The following is a 20,883-nucleotide window of genomic DNA, read 5'->3' on the forward strand; positions in this document are numbered from 1 at the left end:
TGCTAACAGCCATAAAGCGGAAATCGACAATGACACAATCAGAGTAGGGGACTTTAACACCCCACTTTCACCAATGGACAGGTCATCCAAAATGAAAATAAATAAGGAAACACAAGCTTTAAATGATACATTAAACAAGATGGACTTAATTGATATTTATAGGACATTCCATCCAAAAACAACAGGATACACTTTCTTCTCAAGGGCTCATGGAACATTCTCCAGGGTAGATCATATCTTGGGTCACAAATCAAGCCTTGGTAAATTTAAGAAAATTGAAATCATATCAAGTATCTTTTCCAGCCACAACACTATGAAAGATATCAATTACAGGAAAAAAAACTGTAAAAAGTACAAACACATGGAGGCTAAACAGTACACTACTAAATAACCAAGAGCTCACTGAAGAAATCAAAGAGGAAATCAAAAAATACCTAGAAACAAATGACAATGAAAACACGATAACCCAAAACCTATGGGATGCAGCAAAAGCAGTTCTGAGAGGGAAGTTTATAGCAATACAATCCTACCTCAAGAAACAAGAAACATCTCAAATAAACAACCTAACCTTACACCTAAAGCAATTACAGAAAGGAGAACAAAAAAACCCCCAAAATTAGCAGAAGGAAAGATATCATAAAGATCAATCAGAAGTAAATGAAAAAGAAATGAATGAAATAACAGCAAAGATCAATAAAACTAAAAGCTGGTTCTTTGAGAAGATAAACAAAATAAATAAACCATTAGCCAGACTCATCAAGAAAAAAAGGGAGAAGACTCAAATCAATAGAATTAGAAATGAAAAAGGAGAAGTAACAACTGACACTGCAGAAATACAAAGGATCATGGGAGATTACTACAGGCAACTATATGCCAATAAAATGGACAACCTGAAAGAAATGGACAAATTCTTAGAAAAGCACAATCTTCTGAGACTGAACCAGGAAGAAATAGAAAATATAAACAGACCAATCACAAGCACTGAAATTGAAACAGTGATTTAAAAATCTTCCAACAAACAAAAGCCCAGGACCAGATGGCCTCACAGTCAAATTCTATCAAATATTTAGAGAAGAGCTAACACCTATCCTTCTCAAACTCTTCCAGAACATAGCAGAGGGAGGAACACTCCCAAACTCATACTACGAGGCCACCGTCACCCTGATACCAAAACCAGACAAAGATGTCACAAAAAAAGAAAACTACAGGCCAATATCTGTTTTTGCAATAGATGCAAAAATCCTTGACAAAATACCAGCAAACAGAATCCAGCAGCACATTAAAAGGATCATACACCATGAGCAAGTGGGGTTTTCCTAGGAATGCAAGGATTCTTCAATATATGCAATTCAATCAATCTGATAAACCATGTTAACAAATTGAAGGAGAAAAACCATATGATCGTCTCAATAGATGCAGAAAAAGCTTTTGACAAAATTCAACACCCATTTATGATAAAAACCCTGCAGAAAGTAGGCATAGAGGGAACTTACCTCAACATAATAAAGGCCATATATCACAAACCCACAGCCAACGTTGATCTCAATGGTGAAAAACTGAAACCATATCCACTAAGATCAGGGACAAGACAAGGGTGCCCACTCTCACCACTGTTATTCAACATAGTTTTGGAAGTTTTAACGACAGCAATTAGAAAAGAAAAAGAAATAAAAGGAATCCAAATCAGAAAAGAAGAAGTTAAACTGTTGCTGTTTGCAGATGATATGATACTATACATAGCGAATCCTAAAGATGCTACCGGAAAACTACTAGAGCTAATCAATGAATTTGGTAAACTAGCAGGATACAAGATTAATGCACAGAAGTCTCTTGCATTCCTATACACTAATGATGAAAAATCTGAAAGAGGAATTAAGGAAACACTCCCATTTACCACTGCAACAAAAAGAATAAAATACTTAGGAATAAACCTACCTAAAGAGACAAAAGACCTGTACTCAGAAAACTATAAGACACTGATGAAAGAAATTAAATACTATACAAACAGATGGAGAGATATACCATGTTCTTGGATTGGAAGAATCAACATTGTGAAAATGACTATACTACCCAAAGCAATCTACAGATTCAATGCAATCCCTATCAAACTACCAATGGCATTTTCCACAGAACTAGAACAAAAAATTTCACAATTTGTATGGAAACACAAAAGACCCCGAATAGCCAAAGCAATCTTGAGAAAAAAAAACGGAGCTGGAGGAATCAGGGTTCCTGACTTCAGACTATACTACAAAGCTACAGTAATCAAGACAGTATGATACTGGCAGAAAAACAGAAATATAGATCAATGAAACAGGATAGAAAGCCCAGAGATGAATCCACGCACATATGGTCACCTTATCTTTGATAAAGGAGGCAAGAATATACAATGGAGAAAAGACAGCCTCTTCAATAAGTGGTGCTGGGAAAACTGGGCAGCTACATGTAAACAAATGAAATTAGAACATTCCCTAACACCATACACAAAAATAAATTCAAAATGGATTAAAGACCTAAATGTAAGGCCAGATACTATAAAACTCTTAGAGGAAAACATAGACAGAACCCTCTATGACATAAATCACAGCAAGATTCTTTTTGACCCACCTCGTAGAGAAATGGAAATAAAAACAAAAATAAAAACAAATGGGACCTAATGAAACTTAAAAGCTTTTGCACAGCAAAGGAAACCATAAACAAGATGAAAAGACAACCCTCAGAATGGGAGAAAATATTTGCAAATGAATCAACTGACAAAAGATTAATCTCCAAAATATACAAGCAGCTCATGCAGCTCAATATCATAAAAACAAACAACCCAATCCAAAAATGGGCAGAAGACCTAAATAGACATTTCTCCAAAGAAGATACACAGATTGCCAACAAACACATGAAAGGATACTCAAGATCACTAATCACTAGAGAAATGCAAATCAAAACTACAATGAGGTATCACCTCACACCGGTCAGAATGGCGATCATCAAAAAATCTACAAACAATAAATGCTGGAGAGGGTGTGGAGAAAAGGGAACCCTCTTGCACTGTTGGTGGGAATGTAAATTGATACAGCCACTATGGAGAACAGTATGGAGTTTCCTTAAATAACTAAAAATAGAACTACCATACGACTCAGCAATCCCACTACTGGGCATATACCCTGAGAAAACCATAATTCATAAAGAGTCATGTACCACAATGTTCATTGCAGTTCTATTTACAATAGCCAGGACATGGCAAGCAATCTAAATGTCCATCAACAGATGAATGGATAAAGAAGATGTGGCACATATATACAATGGGGTATTACTCAGCCATAAAAAGAAACGAAATTGAATTTTTTGTAGTGAGGTGGATAGACCTAGAGACTGTCATACAGAGTGAATTAAGTCAGAAAGAGAAAAACAAATACCATATGGTAACACATACATATGGAATTAAAAAAAAATAATAATGGTTCTGAAGAACCTAGGGCCAGGACAGGAATAAAGACGTCGACATAGAGAATGGACTTGAGGACACGGGGAGGGGGAAGGGTAAGCTGGGACAAAGTGAGTGAGTGGTATGGATATATATACACTACCAAATGTAAAATAGATAGCTAGTGGGAAGCAGCCGCATAGCACAGGGAGATCTGCTTGGTGCTTTGTGTCCACCTAGCAGGGTGGGATAAGGAGGGTGGGAGGGAGACGCAAGAGGGAGGGGATTTGGGTATATACATATGCATATAGCTGATTCACTTTGTTATATAGCAGAAACTAACACATCATTGTAAAGCAATTATACTCCAATAAAGATTTTTAAATAATAACGTGTCTAAATGGTACAGTTAAGAGTTCCATAAGTGAGAGTTTCTTATTGGTCTCAAGTCATTATGGTTTTAATAATTTTTAAGCACTGGCCTTTCATGCCATTGTCAGAAAAATGTGTCTTTCCCCACAATGTATCACTGCTTCAGAAATTATGAACAATCCCTCAAATAGTTAATTTTTTATCATTCTTAATTTAAAGTATTACTGCAATGTCTAATTAGTTTTTTGATGACTATTTCCTGGGCATGCAGTAGGTGCCAAGCACCACGGTAAGACCTGAGGGTCTAGTAATGAGCAAAGCCAGACATATAGTTCCTGCCCTCTTTGATATTCTTGTAGGGAGAAAGACACTTACGAGGTAATTCCACAAACAAATCTAAAATTGCAACCACTTCAGCAGTTAGGAAGGAGAGAAACACGGAGTTCTAGGAGTCTCTCCTGGTCAGATTTGGCCTAGTCAAAGGCTCTGAGAAAAATTTTCCAAGAAATCACATTATGACTGAATTGGAAGGGTGATTGGATGTGAACCAGGTGAAGAGAGAACAGAAGATGTTCCATGTAGAGAAAAATAGCATGTTCAAAAGTCCTATAGTAGGACAGAGGAGGGAGAATGCAAGTGAAAGGCCATTGTAGCTGGATTAGTACAGGGAGCAGGGAGAGAGAGGTTTGAAATGAGACTGAATTTTGTTTCCAGAACAAGCCAAGTCTTCTAGGTCATTTAAAGTGTTTTGTTTTTATTCTAAAATAGCAAAGAGACACTATTTAAGGTTTTATGAAGAGCTAATATGATCAGATTTGTTTTCACAGATTAGAGGGTGTTTGGAATGGCTATTTGACAGCCTGTTAGGAAGATGTTGCAATAGTTCCTATTATAATGTCTTGGACTTGGATGGAGGTGGTGAAGATAGAAAGCTGTCAATATATTCAGATACATAGAATGAAGTAGAAGGAGATATCAAGAATAAGTGTTGAGGTACCTTGTGGTCATATAAGATAAGTGACAAATAGGCAGTTGAATGCATGGATCTGGACATGAGAAAAGAGACCTGTACTGGGGTAATGTATATGTTAGTCATCTGGGTGTAAGCACTAACTGAGGGACATGGCATAGAAGAGGTAAAGGGAATTATTGGGTTATTAACAAGACTGGGTTATTTTTTAGGTAGGGCAATGAAAAGACAAAGACTAGAGTGTTACTAAAATTAGAGATTGTGATATCTTAGCCGATTATGGAATATACTAAGCTCGTATTTTGTAGTCATTTATTGAAATTTAGCAAACATTCCCAAAATTTCTAGTGGCTTGTAGAAGAGTTAGGGGTACAACGAGAGAGACTATGCATAGAATGTTAGTGTAATTGAATCTAATGCCCTTTCTGAATCCAAAAAATAGTGACTTAGTCTCTCTCTGTCGCTCTTTTGCATGTACACATTCTCCAGCAACTTTTAAAAATTTTATTAAATGAACAAGAGTCAAATATGTGGGTCATTTCTAAAGTCTCTAGGACTGTACGTTGTGTGTACTTCACTCATGTTTCCATCTCATTATTCTTATTTTCCCTTTTTCCTATATTCTTGGTTAATTTAATAAACTTTCAAATTTATTTTTTTTCTGTTGCTATTTTGTGTCCATATTTGTTAGCTATAAAGTGAATTGTAAAGATAATTTTTTGAAACATAATTGAATATAAATAAATTAAAATATAAAATCTGTAAATACTTGTTTGGTGAAATTTTCCCTAAATATTATACAAATGTACCAGAAAGGTATATATGTCTTGGCATCTTTCTCCTAGTGAATTTTTATTTAAGATTGGTAATAAAAGAAAAGCAAAGATTTTAAATTCTTAAGAATTTAAATTCTACCTTCTTCTTTAAGCTTTTAAGTTTAATAAGAATAGGCTAACATCCCTCCAAAGGCCAAATGGAAATAGTTTAAAAAGTAGAATATCTCCCAACACATCCTTCACTTTGAAGTGGATTTTTTAAAGGAAAGTGTGTACATAGATATCTTGTAGCCAAAAAATTGGTCTTGATGCATATTAAAAGGCTGGTCTTTCAACTAGTTATCATTCGTTGACATTTGGATATGTTGAAGTCCTGTTTATTTCACTTTCTGTTCTCTAGATTTATTTGCTTGAAATAATTTAGTAGTGAAATATATACTTGCATACTTTGAAATGTGTCTGTTCTGCCTTTTTAGCCAACAGAATAGACAGAGGAGTTTTGTTGTTTTGGGTGTGTGAGTGTGTGTGTGTGTGTGTGTGTGTAGTTTATTTTTTTTCCTGGTGAAAAATATTTTAAGTTATAGGTATACTGCCAGCAAAAAGCATTTCTCTACAGCTCATTTGTTATATAGAGACTGCCAGAGTGAATTGAGGGCCTGATGTGAGCAGGCAGTGGACCTTTGAGCTAGGTGCTTGTTCTCACTCCTTTTTTATGATATTTGATGGTTCATTAGAATTCTATCTTCACACCTAGCAAAACAGAACGTAAGCATAAATATGATGTTTATTGTCAGAGGAAAAAAAAGCAGTAAAACACTTAGGGCTATTGAAGTTTCATCTTAGTCATTTTATCTTGAAATGATGACTTGCCCTTGTTTTATTCTGAATTCACATTTACCAGTGTAAATGCATTACCCATCCAGTGGTACTGAGGAAGAGAGGTGCTACCAGGACGCAACATTCTATGTTCCACAGAAAAGTGCTTCTTTTTGAACTAAGAATTTGCTGGAGATTAGGGTCAAAGTGAAAGATTTAGGGGAGGGTTTTTGAAGCTTGGCACGACTGACATTTTGATCCAGTTAATACTTTGTCCTGGGGGCTTGTTCTGTGTATTGTAGGATGTTTAGCAGAGTCCCTTGCCTCTATTCACTATATACCAGTAGCGCCCCCCCTTATTTGTGACAACCAAAAATGTCTCTAGACATTGCCAAGTGTCCTCTGGTAGGAGGGCAAAATTGCTCCTAATTTACAACCCCTGACTTCAGGTAATTTATGAATAAGTTTTAGTAGTTAAAACACATGAAAAGCTACGATACATAAACGTCTCAGAAGTACACCCCCACACCCACACATACATGCAAACATGAAAAAAATAGAGTTCTTAGGTAATTAAAGCATTTAAAAAATATGTTATACCATTATCTTAAAATAAGAATAAAAACAGCACCTTTGCTAGTTCAATCCAATTTCCATTCTTAGAAATATTTTGTAAACCATTGACTAAACCTGCTGAAAATTGATTTCCTTTAATCTAACCTATTTTTAATGTTTGATTATTATCACAACTGTATTATCAATATTAATCTTCTCTAAAGATTAGCAAGTTCTGAATCACATTGGTATCTTTATCCAACAGTTGATTCTGGTAGTCTGATAAAAATAATAAATCATGACTATATTTACTTTTGCATTTATTAAGGGCAATTATATTATCTATTTAAAGAAATAAAACCTTACAGGGAAACAGAATAGTCTGCAGAGATAACTAATATTTATTTATCACTATTGGATTGGCCGTTAATCACTTAATGCTCATTTCTCATCTCAAATGAAGCAATTGTTAGGCAAATTTTTGGGTTTTTGTCTTCTTTCATTTGTTATAATATAAAATAAACATAAATTAAATAATTTAAGCAAAATTTTGGGTCAGTCTGTGATTTGGGCAATAAAAATAAATTATTTCCCAATTTTTATGTACTTTGTTTTGTTTTTCATCAATTAATTTGTCCAATTAAATTTGATTTTTCTATAAGTGTACTAGTCCATTGCCTGGCAACATTACAAAGTTTTGATTCAATCAACAGTAAAAACAGGTTTCATTCTACACAAATGTTTCCCTATTGCATCATCTAAAGCACTGGAATGTTAAATGTTTATTTAAAGTATAATTAACAAAGGCTTTTCCCTCATTCAGTATTTCACTCAGTGAATGACAGGACAGTTATATTAATAATTCTATTCCTGGGGTAGCTTGCTATGCTTTTAGTTATGAATAACATATTAGTGTCTTGTTTGAGGGTAGTGACCCCACTGGAATCTGAGCTACTTGATGTAATCATACGTAAATCTTTGATTGTGAATCAGAAAATAGAATCCTGTGTACTAGAAGAAAATCTACTGAGATCAAACTTTCTGTTTTTATGCTCAGCTATGTGCTTCTATTTTTTTAGTTTAATTTGGAATATCACGGGTCAAGAGATGAGTTCTGTAGAGATAAAAAATAGGCATGAAAGGATTATAGTACATGGAAGTGGTAGACAGTAACAAGGAACAAAACTGTGTATTGCACCTACGTAGGTAATCTTTACTTGAGTCTTTTCTATACTTTCTTGAGAGGCAGGTTTAAAAGAAAATCAAAATCAAATTAGTTTGACTCTATTTTTCCCTAAATCTAAGAGGTTTGACTAAATAGCTCTCCCTCAATAAAACATATGTACAGTAATCTTGTAAGTACATATTTATCTGTAATTCTAAACAGGTGTAAAATTTGAAAAAGAAAACATAATCTAAATATTCTAGGCGTCACTCAGTAGAAGTACAGATTGTGTTGCTTTGCTGCCTTATCACTGTGATCCTGGCAATGTTCATCACTACTGCTCTTTTTAGTAGCTAATCACTGACTTCAGGCCTTGTCTGAAGTGTTTCTATTCTAATAGTAATTATGATGCTCAATTACTGGCTGAGAACATTGAGTTAGGGACAGTACATTCCCAGAAATTTATTTTCTTTCCTCTCCTGCAGTTGACTATTTTCTTTTCTTTTCTCACGTTCCTTATTTTTTCTTTTCATTCCAGGAAGAAAAACATTCCATTTTTTTCATGACTAGAAGTATATTCATTTAAGAACACAAAAAATCAATTGTATTTTCAAATATTCACTTTTCTACTTCATTATAGGTAGAGAGAGTACATGTGATTGTATAGCCAGCCTGAAAGGTCACATACATATGTGCATGATACTGACATATTTTTAAGAAAATATGAAGTACTTAAAGGTCACACTTAACTTTTATGACCCAGATAGAGGCAGACATTTCCAATAAGATTCAAATTAGCCTTTTCTCTGACAGTAACAGCACAGAGACCAGACATAAAATAAAGAACTTGGCCCATCAGGCCAGCAGCCAAAATAAAACAAGGCACCCTGAGTCAAATCAAACAACTGGATAGAAGAATTTTAATATAAAATGGTAAAGGCCTTGGTTGCATCATTTACTTTAGTTTTTATAATGCTGTATATTGATTTTCTATATATTTATAGCTATGGAAATGTTCTCTAATTTAGTTGTGCAGTCACCTAGGGAGCTTCTCTGTAATGGAGAATCCTTGGGTTCCACTCCCAGAGATTCTGATACAAGCGATCAGAAGTGGGTTCTGGGAATGTATATCTCAGAAATAACTAATTTTCTTGTCAACTGCATTATTATGAACTTTCATCAAATCTTTAACAGTGGTCATTTTTAAGTCTTTTGTCATTTACAGACAGTTCTGGGTGTACTCTGATGCTTTTGCAAATATGTTCCTATAGAAGGCTTTCATCTTCAAGAAATTCATGGAAAAGACTCTGACAAGTACAGGTTTCTGGTAACTGACTGTACTGCTGAACTGAATGAATAAGCATTTTCAGAACTCTAATGAAAAACTGATGAACTCATAAAAGTGCTAACAAAAGATCAAGATGAAAAAAAAAATTAATTACATGGGACTGAGTGAACTGATGAGGATGAGTATAATTTTTGTGACTTTCTGTCTGAATTAAAAAAAAAAAAAATCCCACAAGGACTCAGAGGCAAAGAATATACAAATCAATTTTCACTGCAAAGTAAAGGAGCTGTTACAGTGGAGGATTACTGGACTGAATGTCAATATTATGACATAGTATAAGTGTGTTTCATGTTTGGTAATTGCAATCATTGTTGCTTTTGTTGTGGTCATCCATGTACAATGCTTGGTGTCAGTCTATTTATCTCTTGTAAAAATAAAATACAGTGAAAAAAAAAAAAAGAAGTGGGTTCTGGGAATGTGCACTTTTAACACACCTAGAGTGATGCTGATACAGGTTATCCCTGTCAACCCTCAGGCAAACTTTGTGAACTGCCAACCACCACTCTAGGTGATTGGCACTTTTGGTCTCACCAAGGTCTCAATGAGGTAGCTCAACCTTTCCCTTCCTCACTCTATTCCTTCATCTCCCTGACCACATCTGGTCTAACTCTGATTTTAAAATCTGTATTTACCAAGACTATTTCCCCAAATTTAGTCATTTATATAAGTGCTTTCAAAAATCCAAGCAACTAACCTATAAAAGAATAATCAGAATGTAACTTGTTTTTAACTTGGGAACTTCCTGTTCAATTTTTGTAGCAAATTCAATAATTCTAAGTATTTTAAAAAGTCACCCCAATTCTTAATTCATCCCAATGTTTTATTTCATTTTCCTATCATCTTTATTTGAGTTGATGTATGTTTGTTTTTATATGGGAGGAAAAATATGGATTATGTGAAAGTGATTACCAAAGTTTAATTTCATGGCTGTTTCTTAAAAGTATAAATTAACTACTGTTGGGGCTATTGCAAAGATTGAGGAACAAGGCCAGAAATCAAAATCAGAGACTGAAGGAGGTTGTAATGAATAATTTGTCTGAGTTATAGTCAAGGAGGAAGTGAAAAGTCTCAGAGAGAATGCAAACATAGTAAGAGAGATAAGGGAAAATTTTGAAGTCAAAGTAGAAGAAAAACAAAGAAATAATCATAGACCAACACAATACACCACAGTAAATTACATACCATCTGAGAGATGCAAGGAGTCTCCTTTTGTTCTGTTTTGAAGTTTATACTGGTCAACAGGCAGTTAATGAGAGAAGGTGGGAAAGAGCTTTGATCTCCTGACTGACTAGATATGGAAAAGAAGCTTCTTCCAGACAAAGACACGGTCTGAGAAATCTTGTTGAAGTTATATTTGACTCCTTTTTATACTATAATAAATAGTACCTGGAGGCATGATATTTTATTGTGACTCTAATGACTCTTGGTTGAAACTGACAATATTGATATCATTTCACCATTCCAGTCAGACTGACAATAGTTAATTAAAAAAAAAAAAAAGTTCATAAGAATCTTCCCAAAATGATACATAAAAACCACGTCTCTCAGTTGAGAAAAAAGAACTTGTTTCAACAGAACACTGGCAAGATCATCTTCTTGGAGAGTTATGTTATAAAATGTGAACAAACTTCTTCAGTGTCATCTTTGAATACTGGCCTGTGTTTCTATTAATACTATGTAAATGTTATGGAAATAGAACATGCTGGATGCTTCATCTGTCTCAGAGAGTGGTTGGAAGATGACAAAGGAAAAGAGAAGAACTGCTTTAGTTAAGATGGTAAAGAAAGGATGAAATCTCACTCAGCAGCAGCCCGTGGATAATGAACTTGGGCATCTCTGTCATGCACAAGGAGGCATTGTGTGAATGTGAGGGATGGATCGACAGGCTCAGAAAAGAACAGAAATGTTGAGCCTTGCTTTCAAAACCAAGTCTTAAGAGAATTGTGAGTCTGAAGCAGACAGACAGGCTGATGAACAGAGTTGTCAGGGAGAACGTGAAGCAAGAGTGAATTTGGGTGATGCGAGATAACAACTTTCAACATTCCTTTGGGGATTCTGCTCTTTAGGCTGATGAGAGGGTGAGAAGTGCTGATAGATTTTTAAAAAGAGGCCTGAAGACAAGTGGAGCAAATCATAGAGGACAACTGGGAAGCACTCATTCATTATTTTCCATATCATTTGGAATTGCCATATCACTTTCCCTCAGAAGACCAAAAGCTTCCTTGCAGAAGTAGACTAGCATAATCTAGCCCTGCAGTTAAGGCTGCAGGTCTGGAGTTAGGGTTCCTGGGTATAAATTCTGTCTTTATAGATTGTGATACTTTCCTTATCTTTTAAAAAATTGCACATCTTAATTTCTGTGTTTTATTTTCTATTCTATGAATAATTATTTTACCAAAATTACAATGTTGTGTGAATCAAATGAGAAAAACTCTGTAAAGTGTGTAGTGCAGTGAGTGGCACAAATAAACATTAGCTATCTAGCTTAATTTCTGGACTAAGATTTCAGTTATAGAGATCTTCCAGTTTTCAGATAATTTATAATCAAAGGAGAGACACCATACCAATAAAGACATAATTATTGACACTAGGGAATTTTTTTTATATTAGTACAACATAAGGATGCATTTTTAAAATTTATTTGAGGGGAAAATAAGTAAGAAATTATTTTAGATTAGAGAGAGCATAATGCTCTATCCTGTTGTGAAATGTGTTATAAGATTAGCAGTAAAAGAATGTTATTCTATAGATTTAAAAATAATTTAAAATATAGGTTTCACAATAGTATATAAGACTCTTCTAAAAATGATGGATGAAAATCACCTCTAGCATATGCTGTCCTCAGTGTTTTCAATAAAGTGTTATAAACCATGCATTCAAACCTCTTTGAGTCAGAACAAAGCAGAATTTAGTAAATATGCTAGCTCTATAGTTTTGAGGATACTTTTCTAAAACATACTAGCCTTATTTTAATAAAACACCATTCCTTTAGTTGGTAGGTGGAAGTTGTATTATTGAACACAGAAATGCAGTAGGTAACCAGTATTGCTCTCCAGAACAATGTTGCAAGTGCCCAGCTGATGTTTTGCTTTATGGGCTCTATATTTAGTAGGCAGTCATTGTCTTAACCTTTTATTTATTTATTTATTTATCTATTTATTTTGGCCTCGTGACTTGTGGGATCTTAGTTCCTCAAACAGGGATAAAACCCAGTTCTTCCCAGTTCCTCTGCAGTGAAAGCGCGGAGTCCTAACCACTGGACTACCAGGGAATTCCCTGTAGTCCAAGTCCAACACTAGGACTTGGTTTTCTGAAAAGTCATTGTAGACAAAATTTCAGCTCTTTCTTAGTAGTGAAAGGACATTGTGGGGCATATACAGAAGTCTCTGTTCTGAACACAAGAACCAGGACTGCTGTATGTGGTTGTACGGTGCACTATGCCCTCATGTTAACGGGGATACCATTTGTGTCATGGATATTGTTGATTTGTATGCTTATTACAACAATTTTAAGGAAGATGATAGTACAGAATCTGGTTCTAACACAATAAGAATAGATAAAAAAATTTCCAACAGATGGAAATAATAAGTCTTGATAAAGGGTAACCTTTTCCTAATTTGGAAAAACATACTCTATGGATACGCAATAACTTTGACAGTAACTCAGAGGTTTGTCAATATGACAGGGATTCCAGCTCACCTCAGTATTCTTCCCCCCTCACTCCAGCCCATCTTTTTCTGTTCAAAGCCCCTTTCTTCTCTCTCCTGATTCATGGAGTGCTAACTTTATTAACTCTGACACTGGAACCAATATCTTCTTTTCCTATATTGACTTGGTAGTAGATTTAATTAAAATATAAATCTTCTGGTAGATAAGTCCTCATGGCACTTTATAAATGCTTTCATTTTCTCATTATGCTAATCAATATATTTACTCTTGTATTTGAAAATCACTGTCAAGGTGTTACTATTTTTAAGATTTATTTTCTTTAAATAAAGAGTGATGAACTATTGGGGATTATCATGATCAGATTTTGATAGAGGCACTTGGTAGAAGAAAAACAAGTAAATTTATTTTAGCTATAGGGAAGAAGGTTGTGTGTGTGCGTGTGTGTGTGTGTGTGTGTCTGTATGAAATACAGAGCTTCTAAATGTTAACTCTTTTTCTAACCTCTTCCAATTCCATGAGCTCCAAAACCATTTAAACTGCTTAGAATACTTCTTATTCATTTAGTCCTCTTTCTAACCATATTCTAACTTCTTTTAAATTGGGCAAATGATATTCATGACTATGATATATGATATGATGCATTAAGATTAGGTCCTACTTGTTTATTTTTAAGTATAGGATCAAAGTGAGTTACTCAGAATTGATAGAATTTATATTGTATAATTTATGTCATTCCTCTTTCAATTAAGGATTTGAAATGACTGCATTGGAGTCTTGATGAAACCATGAGTCAATGTGAAAATTTGTTTATTGACAAAAGGAAGCAACGTGATGCCAGATATAATCTAGGTAGCTTACGTCGTTACCTAGTGGAACTGTAATTTTCTGTGTAACCTTGGGCAAGTTATTTTTGCTTTCTGTTGACTCAGATTTAAATAGGATAATAATAGGACCTATTTTATAGGGTTACTATGTTGATTAAGTAAGTTAACTGATGCAGCACAATTAGAATGATATTTAGCATATAGTAAATGATCAATAAATGTAAAATATAATCATCATTACCAACATCTCACTTAATCTTCAGAAAAACTTATGTTGAGGTATTATTGTTATTATTTTCATATTACAGAGGTGGAAACTGAGGCTCAGACAGGTTGATGCCTGCCTTATCTACTTCAAAGAAGTATTTGAGATTTAAGCAACAAAAAGGATATGAAAGCACTTTTGAAAAACATGAATCACAGTACAAATATAAAGGAAGTTAAGGTATTATTTGAGCTAAAGAAAACAAAGAATAGCAAGTACCTGTTTAATATAACTAGATATACAAGTAGTGAAGTGTGAAAGAAACAGCTTCTGCATATGGGCTGTAATTTATGAGGAATATGATTCTCACCAACTCTAGAATTATAAACTGTGCTCAGAAACCCTAAGGCAAATCTTCCATGGTATTAAGAGTAAAAGCTCTTTAATCTAACATTGGTTTATTTAAATCATAAGCAATTAGAAACAAATTGCCATTTCGCAGTCGACTCCATGCTCTGTTGTTCTTTAATGAAAATACTGGATAATCCAAACATAATTAATTCAAAGTTTATTTTTAGGGTATTATCTTTAATATTAATGAGGTTTGCCCATGTCTATATGAGTTGTGATTTCTGAGATTTCTTCTCTGTTCTCTATTCTATAAAGAAAGCTGAATAAATGAAGACTAGCTAAAAGATCTATCATTTATGCAATAACTTTTATACTAATATGCAACGTGATTTTGTTTTTTGCTTATTTATCGAATAGGATAACCTCAGATTAGCTGTTGTAAGAATGCATTTTCTATGTGTACCATCCAACTGATTATGTTTTTAAAAATGCATTTGCCCCTTATGCTGGAAGAATTACCCAGTTAACATCATGATAATAGTAGTGATTTTCAGAAAAAGATTTATAGGTCCTTTTCTCTGTAATTTACTTGCTGTTTCTGACAACCCTTCACAATGGTTGTAATCACTGTGGTGATTTTTTCCATTAACTTTGCCCATCACTGCTTCACTTACATGTTTTTAAGTACTTGCAATACCTTTCTCAGTTTGCTTTTGACTGTAATTAGTCAGAGTTACTTTGCTTTCTTTAATTGTAAGAACTTTCCACTTATAAACACTGTAAACCTGAGTCAAAAATATTTTTCTCTCAGCAAGAAACACCAAATCATGGAATTTTATAACTTAAATAGATGTTAGAGATCATCTAGTCTTACCAATCAACACATTTAATAGATTAAAAGAAAAGGTTTTTCAGAGGTTTAAATGTCAAGGCCAAGGTCACATAGAGATTACATAAGAGATTAGACCTTTTGATTCTCTCTCCATTGCTTTGTAATTCACACGTAAAGTGGCTTAGTATTAACAGTGAGCTAAATCTAAATGTGCAAATCTAAATGTGAATAATTATTGCTTATCCTAGTAGTCAGGGAGAAAGCTCCGAGAGTGCAGATGCTTTGAAGCTTTTGTTTACTGTTGTACTCCTAGTGCCTAGAATAGTGCATGTCCTGTATCAGTAAATATTTTTTGAATAAATAAATGAATGGTTAGTTAAATAAAAGCTCATCATATACACACAAAATTTTCTTTTTTCTTCCCCTTAATTACTTGGATTTTTTTTTTTTTTTTTTTTAGAAATTAACTGAACATATTTTTATTGAGCACCTACTAAAAAATATGGAACGCTTCACGAATTTGCGTGTCATCCTTGTGCAGGGGCCATGCTAATCTTCTCTGTATCGTTCCAATTTTAGTATATGTGCTGCCGAAGTGAGCACACTTGGATTTTTAAATAGTGTTAATTGTGCTTTTACTTATTGCTTTAGTTATCCTGATAATTTATTTTTCTTTTTGTATATTAAATATAATCTCACATCTACATTAAAGGTATAATCTTCAGCTAGCCAGCCAATTTTTTTTTTAAGGAAGTCATACACCACATGATTAATATTTTTCTAATTTAACTAAATGCATTTATCCATTCATTAATATGTGTCAAGCAATTAAATTGCATGATACAAAGAGCTACAACTGAAACTAATTATTGTAATTATGAATCATAGGTTAAAATACTCTAATATTAAGTTAACTTGCTGGTTTTGAGAATTTCAAAGAGAAAATACAGGTTTAGAAACATTTGCTCAAATAGTTAAACTATGTCTAAAGTCTCCCCATCACATTCATTGCATGTGAAAGAGTTTGCCAGGAATATTTCATCATCTTCTTTTCCTTCTTCAGTAGTATCTATGCACCTTACATCTGCCCTGCTGCTAACATTCAGTGTGATTTTTTTTTTGTCTCAGATCAGATACTATTAAGACCTGGGAGCTAGCTAGGCTTAAAATATCAATTCTTGGTAGCTTAATTTAGAGAGTGTCACCCTAGAGAATCTTATGATTAACCACAACTATGGGCTTTAGTGTAACAAAGGTAATAAAGATCATCACAATGAATCTTGTATTTGAGTAAGTACCTGAAATGGCATGCAACTCTATTTAGATATTACAAAAAAGAGAGAGAGAAAAAACAGAAAAAGATGCAAGAACCTGTATTCCTGTCATCTCTTTAGTGTTGAATTAGCAAGCTGGTGATATATGAACCTGTGTAAATTATGCTGTTTTTCAGTGTACCCTGGGGGAAAACACCCCCCAAAAACAAAAAACAATGGTTAATACACAGCACTCTCCAGACGTCATCATGTTTACTACTGAGTCTTTCGTTGGTATGCTGGCCACATTGTGTTTGCAGCCTAGGCTGCATCAGGGTCTGCCCGCAGCCAATGCAGGTTGTAAGTGATCTGAGCTGGTGATCCAGGCTCGGCCACTGCAGGATGTTCGCCCCTTCTCCAGACTCCCTGGGTAGCTTTAAAAGTAGTAATCTTTTCCAAGTTGTTGAATTCGTAGAAACTGGCCCAGAGGTACTGAAAGGCTTCCTGAGAGATTCTGGCTTTTCTCCTAGATTAGTTGGTTGTTAATAATTCTGACTTCCCAAATAGCAACAATGATTCAAACTGTTCTTCCTCCTTGCCCAGTGGCATAGCTCAAGATGCATGAGTAATGTAGCCAGGCGTCAAAACACTGGACTTTGAAGGAAAACAGACCTGAGCATTTTGGCTATAAGTAAATGGAGGACTTCACGTAACAATTCTCCAAGCCTGCCAAGATACAGGCATCCTTGACCAGTTCTTAAAGCTTTCCACTTGCAGACTATGGTCACGTCAAGCACTTTGGCATTTTCAGTCTTATTTCACATGTCATTCTAGTGACTGCACCTCATGTTTCTTTCCTGGGGCCTGTTCAGTTGTAGGTTCTTGGGAAATTCTTGCTCTTTTTTCTCCTTTATTACTTTTGGGATTTACCTCAAGGCAGAGAGAAAAATAGAAGTCCTGCCTTTCTTGGTAGGAGAGGCATGTTAACCAGGTTAAAGAAATAACTAGCACTTTTACCAACCAGATGACAATACACAACAAAATGATCTTTTCATTTCCAAAGGCTGCCAAGCAGGAGAGCCACTCCAGTTCAGTATCCCAAGTATGAGAAGCCTTTTATGACCATGAGGGAGGAGTAGGACTAAGGCAAGATGCCACATCTGGCATAATTCCAAAATACTGACTAGAAATTCAAGGCAACAAGATTAATCAGAGTGAGGCATCTTGGAGCTCAGGAGGCCCTCTGTAAAAATAAATCTTAATTTTATTAGGAATTTTATTTTTCCTCACTTTGGAGAAATTTCAAATTATTTTTGTTGTAGTTAAGGCATTGCAAACACTATTTATTTGATTTTGAAATAAAACACATTGAAAAAATTTTCCAATTACAAAAGAAAAATGGATTCACTGTAGAAAGCTTAGAAAACATAAAAAAGCAAAATGCAGAAGACATAATTGTTCTAACTTTTAAATAACCATTATTAACATTTGCTGAAATGTTCTCTACATATATTTTTCAAATGAAATCATATTGTGTATATGTTATATAGCCTGCTTGTCCAGCTTAACAATAGATATCAAAAATATTCCAAAGTCATCAGGTACTCTGCTACAATGTGATTCTAATGGCTGACTAGTATTCCATCATGTGGCTAGACCATAAGTTACCTGACAATATCCTGTTGATTGTTTAGGTTGCTTCCAATTTGCCTCTGTTATTATTTCTTTCCTTATGATCTCTTAATACTCTGCTTATGCTGGTAATGCACCAAATGAATACATTTGTTGCCCTCTTTTGCTGTGAGCACCTTTAGCTTGGGGATTTGGTCTTTTTAAATCATTGTAGCACCATGATCTAGTCCAGAATCAATACAGTAAATGATAAGTATATTCTCAAATTATATACATGAACCTAAAAATTAGGTTTGATATACAATAGATGTAATAAGTTTTGACATATAGCAAAGACTAGTCTTATTATGGAATGCTAGATTCATTCAGAGATAAATCCCTTACAGTATGATCACCATGCCTTCAAAGAGCAGTGGAGGGTCTAGAGACCCCTTGCAGATACAGAGTTTCAAACATGTGTCTCTTTTCAGAGTTGTTTTTTGTTTGGTTTTTTGTTTGTTTGTTTATTTATCACCAAGGGGCATTTCCTGAAACCTCTAACTGCAACAATCATAGTTTAACTCTGTTAAATAAATTCTGGTAATAGTAGATTAGGTTTTTAATTCCAGCTCTGCTATTCACCAGCTCTTTAACTTTGGGTAAGTTATTTAATCTTCTGCATCACTTTTCCCTATCTGTAAACTGTGAGTGAAAATATCCACCTCACGCATTTAACAGGAAAAATTAATTCAATTTTTTAAAGTAAAATAAAATAATGTATTAAAAATAACAATGCCTAATAAATAGCAGATAATTAATGTGTGACTCCTTAAACTTATTTTTCCTTTTCTTAAATCCTCTTGATGCATAGGACTGATTCCACTTCAGTCAGTGACTTGGTTTCCTGAGGATTAATGCTTCATGTAGTCTTCATCTGTTTGGCAGAGGTACGGAGAACACATTCTATGTAAGAAAAATGAGGTAGCCCTTGCTTTCTTATTTTCCGTTTTCTTAATAGCTATAAACACACAAGCAGTTGCTGCATGTCAGAGGAGCCTGAATGCTATGTATTTGTAGTTAGTGAAGGGCGAGGCAAGCAACTCTGAAATGCATGCTTCAGGACTCTGCTCTTGATACTTTCTAGAGTCTATCATAAGTTAGAGCTGATTTTATAATAGGATAGACACAGGAAAGAACATTGTAGATTGTCCAAACTTCTGCTAAAGTAGAACTCTGTGGTTTGCAGCTCGAGGGAAATAGATGGTTCCTTGGGCACGCTCCTCTGTGACTGGGAGTTTAAGGTGTGTTCTGGGATAGCAGATATGTGAGCTGCCCTCAGAGTGCCCTCAGTCCACGCCAGCTGAGTCATCTAGTGGCTAAACTGGGATCACAATTTTTCACATTCACATCTATTTTTATAGAACTAAGCCTTCCATGTTCTTAGAGATAAATGCCTGTTTATTGGGGTACAAAAATGGACAAGGAGGGTCTTCTGAGCCCCAAGGAACTGGATGAGAGAATCTTAGTCAATTCCAGGCTAGAATTGAATTGTCAGTCTAACAGCTGCATTAAGATGCAGGCTTTGTGCTGCATCTAGCAGTATCAGGCTGTTCATCTAATTGGCGGGTTCAGGTTTCAGTGATGGGGTGGAGAGAGGGGATGCAGGAAGGAAGGAGAGCTAAGTGGCGCCTGGGAGCTTTCCTTGTGTTCTAGTGTCTCTCTGAACAGTAATTATTGTCATGTGTTCAAAGACTTGACAGCAGGAACAGAGAATCTCTTTGGTGAAGTGCCTAATCTATATTTGGGTCGGTCTGAGTGTCTTTGGACATGCAGGAGATCCCAGAGAAACAGCAATTAGTGATTTATAAATGCAAAATAGCACATTATGGCTGAGCATGGATCCCTTGCCCTCCTGAAAGCTCTAAGTTCCATGAAAGAAAAATGTAGCCCTTTGATGTAGGTAGGAATGCAGATACCTGTTTCAGCCACCGCTTATGCCCCTGCCCTCCAAACCAACAGTACTGCATAAAAGAAGGAACTCATGCAAGCGAGGAGCCCCTTAGGGCTCAGAACTGTTTTGTTTGCGTACAGATGGATAGAAACAGGCAGAGTTCAAATTAACTGGAAGATGTAGCTCTACCTTTTTAAATGTATCTGATGTGTACCTTAGATTGAGGAAAGGAGGTAGGCTGAAAGAGACATGTTGGGACCAGTTTTACATAAATTCTGCTCTATTTAATTTGTGTGAGTTTCTTGAAATAAAGTTCCCCATTATAACTTCTTCCAAGGCTCAAGTTGTGGTCTCAAAAAAAAAAAAAAAAAAAAAACATTGAAAGGGACAATGTATGCATATTTGTATTAGTTATGTGGAAACTGTATTTTTTTATCCAAAAATCAGATCGCATGCTCCACAGGTCTACAGCAAGGGCATGAGCCAAACATGCAGATAGCCTGTGCAGGCTGAAAATTTGGCACCCTGAGGAGATGGATAATTTAATGCTTTTATAATTTGCTCTTTAAATATGTATCTGTATTTATTTATATGGCAGTCTGAGGGCTACTTTGGGCATGGTTAGTGGTTTCACTCAGCCTCACCGCTTCTATTGTTCCAAGCATTTTATTTGGGATGATGGGGAGACCTCAGGAAGGTCACTGAATGTGAACAGGGTCTTGAAATATAGAAATAATTTAAATAAGCCAAGTTGCTTTAGGGAAGGC

General features: G+C 35.0%; 1 protein-coding gene and 1 non-coding gene across 22 annotated transcripts in view; one reads left to right on the top strand and one right to left on the bottom strand.

The window, feature by feature from the left end:
- Positions 1-20,883, top strand: part of NRXN1 (neurexin 1) — a 1,116,259-nt gene that overhangs the window by 306,115 nt on the left and 789,261 nt on the right. The gene's annotated exons all lie outside the window — the stretch shown is intronic.
- LOC118906525 lies at positions 15,798-15,904 on the bottom strand. The gene has a single exon (XR_005022507.1). It is a non-coding gene; the product is annotated as a U6 spliceosomal RNA (small nuclear RNA).

Source organism: Balaenoptera musculus, chromosome 13, assembly GCF_009873245.2.
Source record: "Balaenoptera musculus isolate JJ_BM4_2016_0621 chromosome 13, mBalMus1.pri.v3, whole genome shotgun sequence".
In the NCBI taxonomy this organism is placed as follows: Eukaryota; Metazoa; Chordata; class Mammalia; order Artiodactyla; family Balaenopteridae; genus Balaenoptera; species Balaenoptera musculus.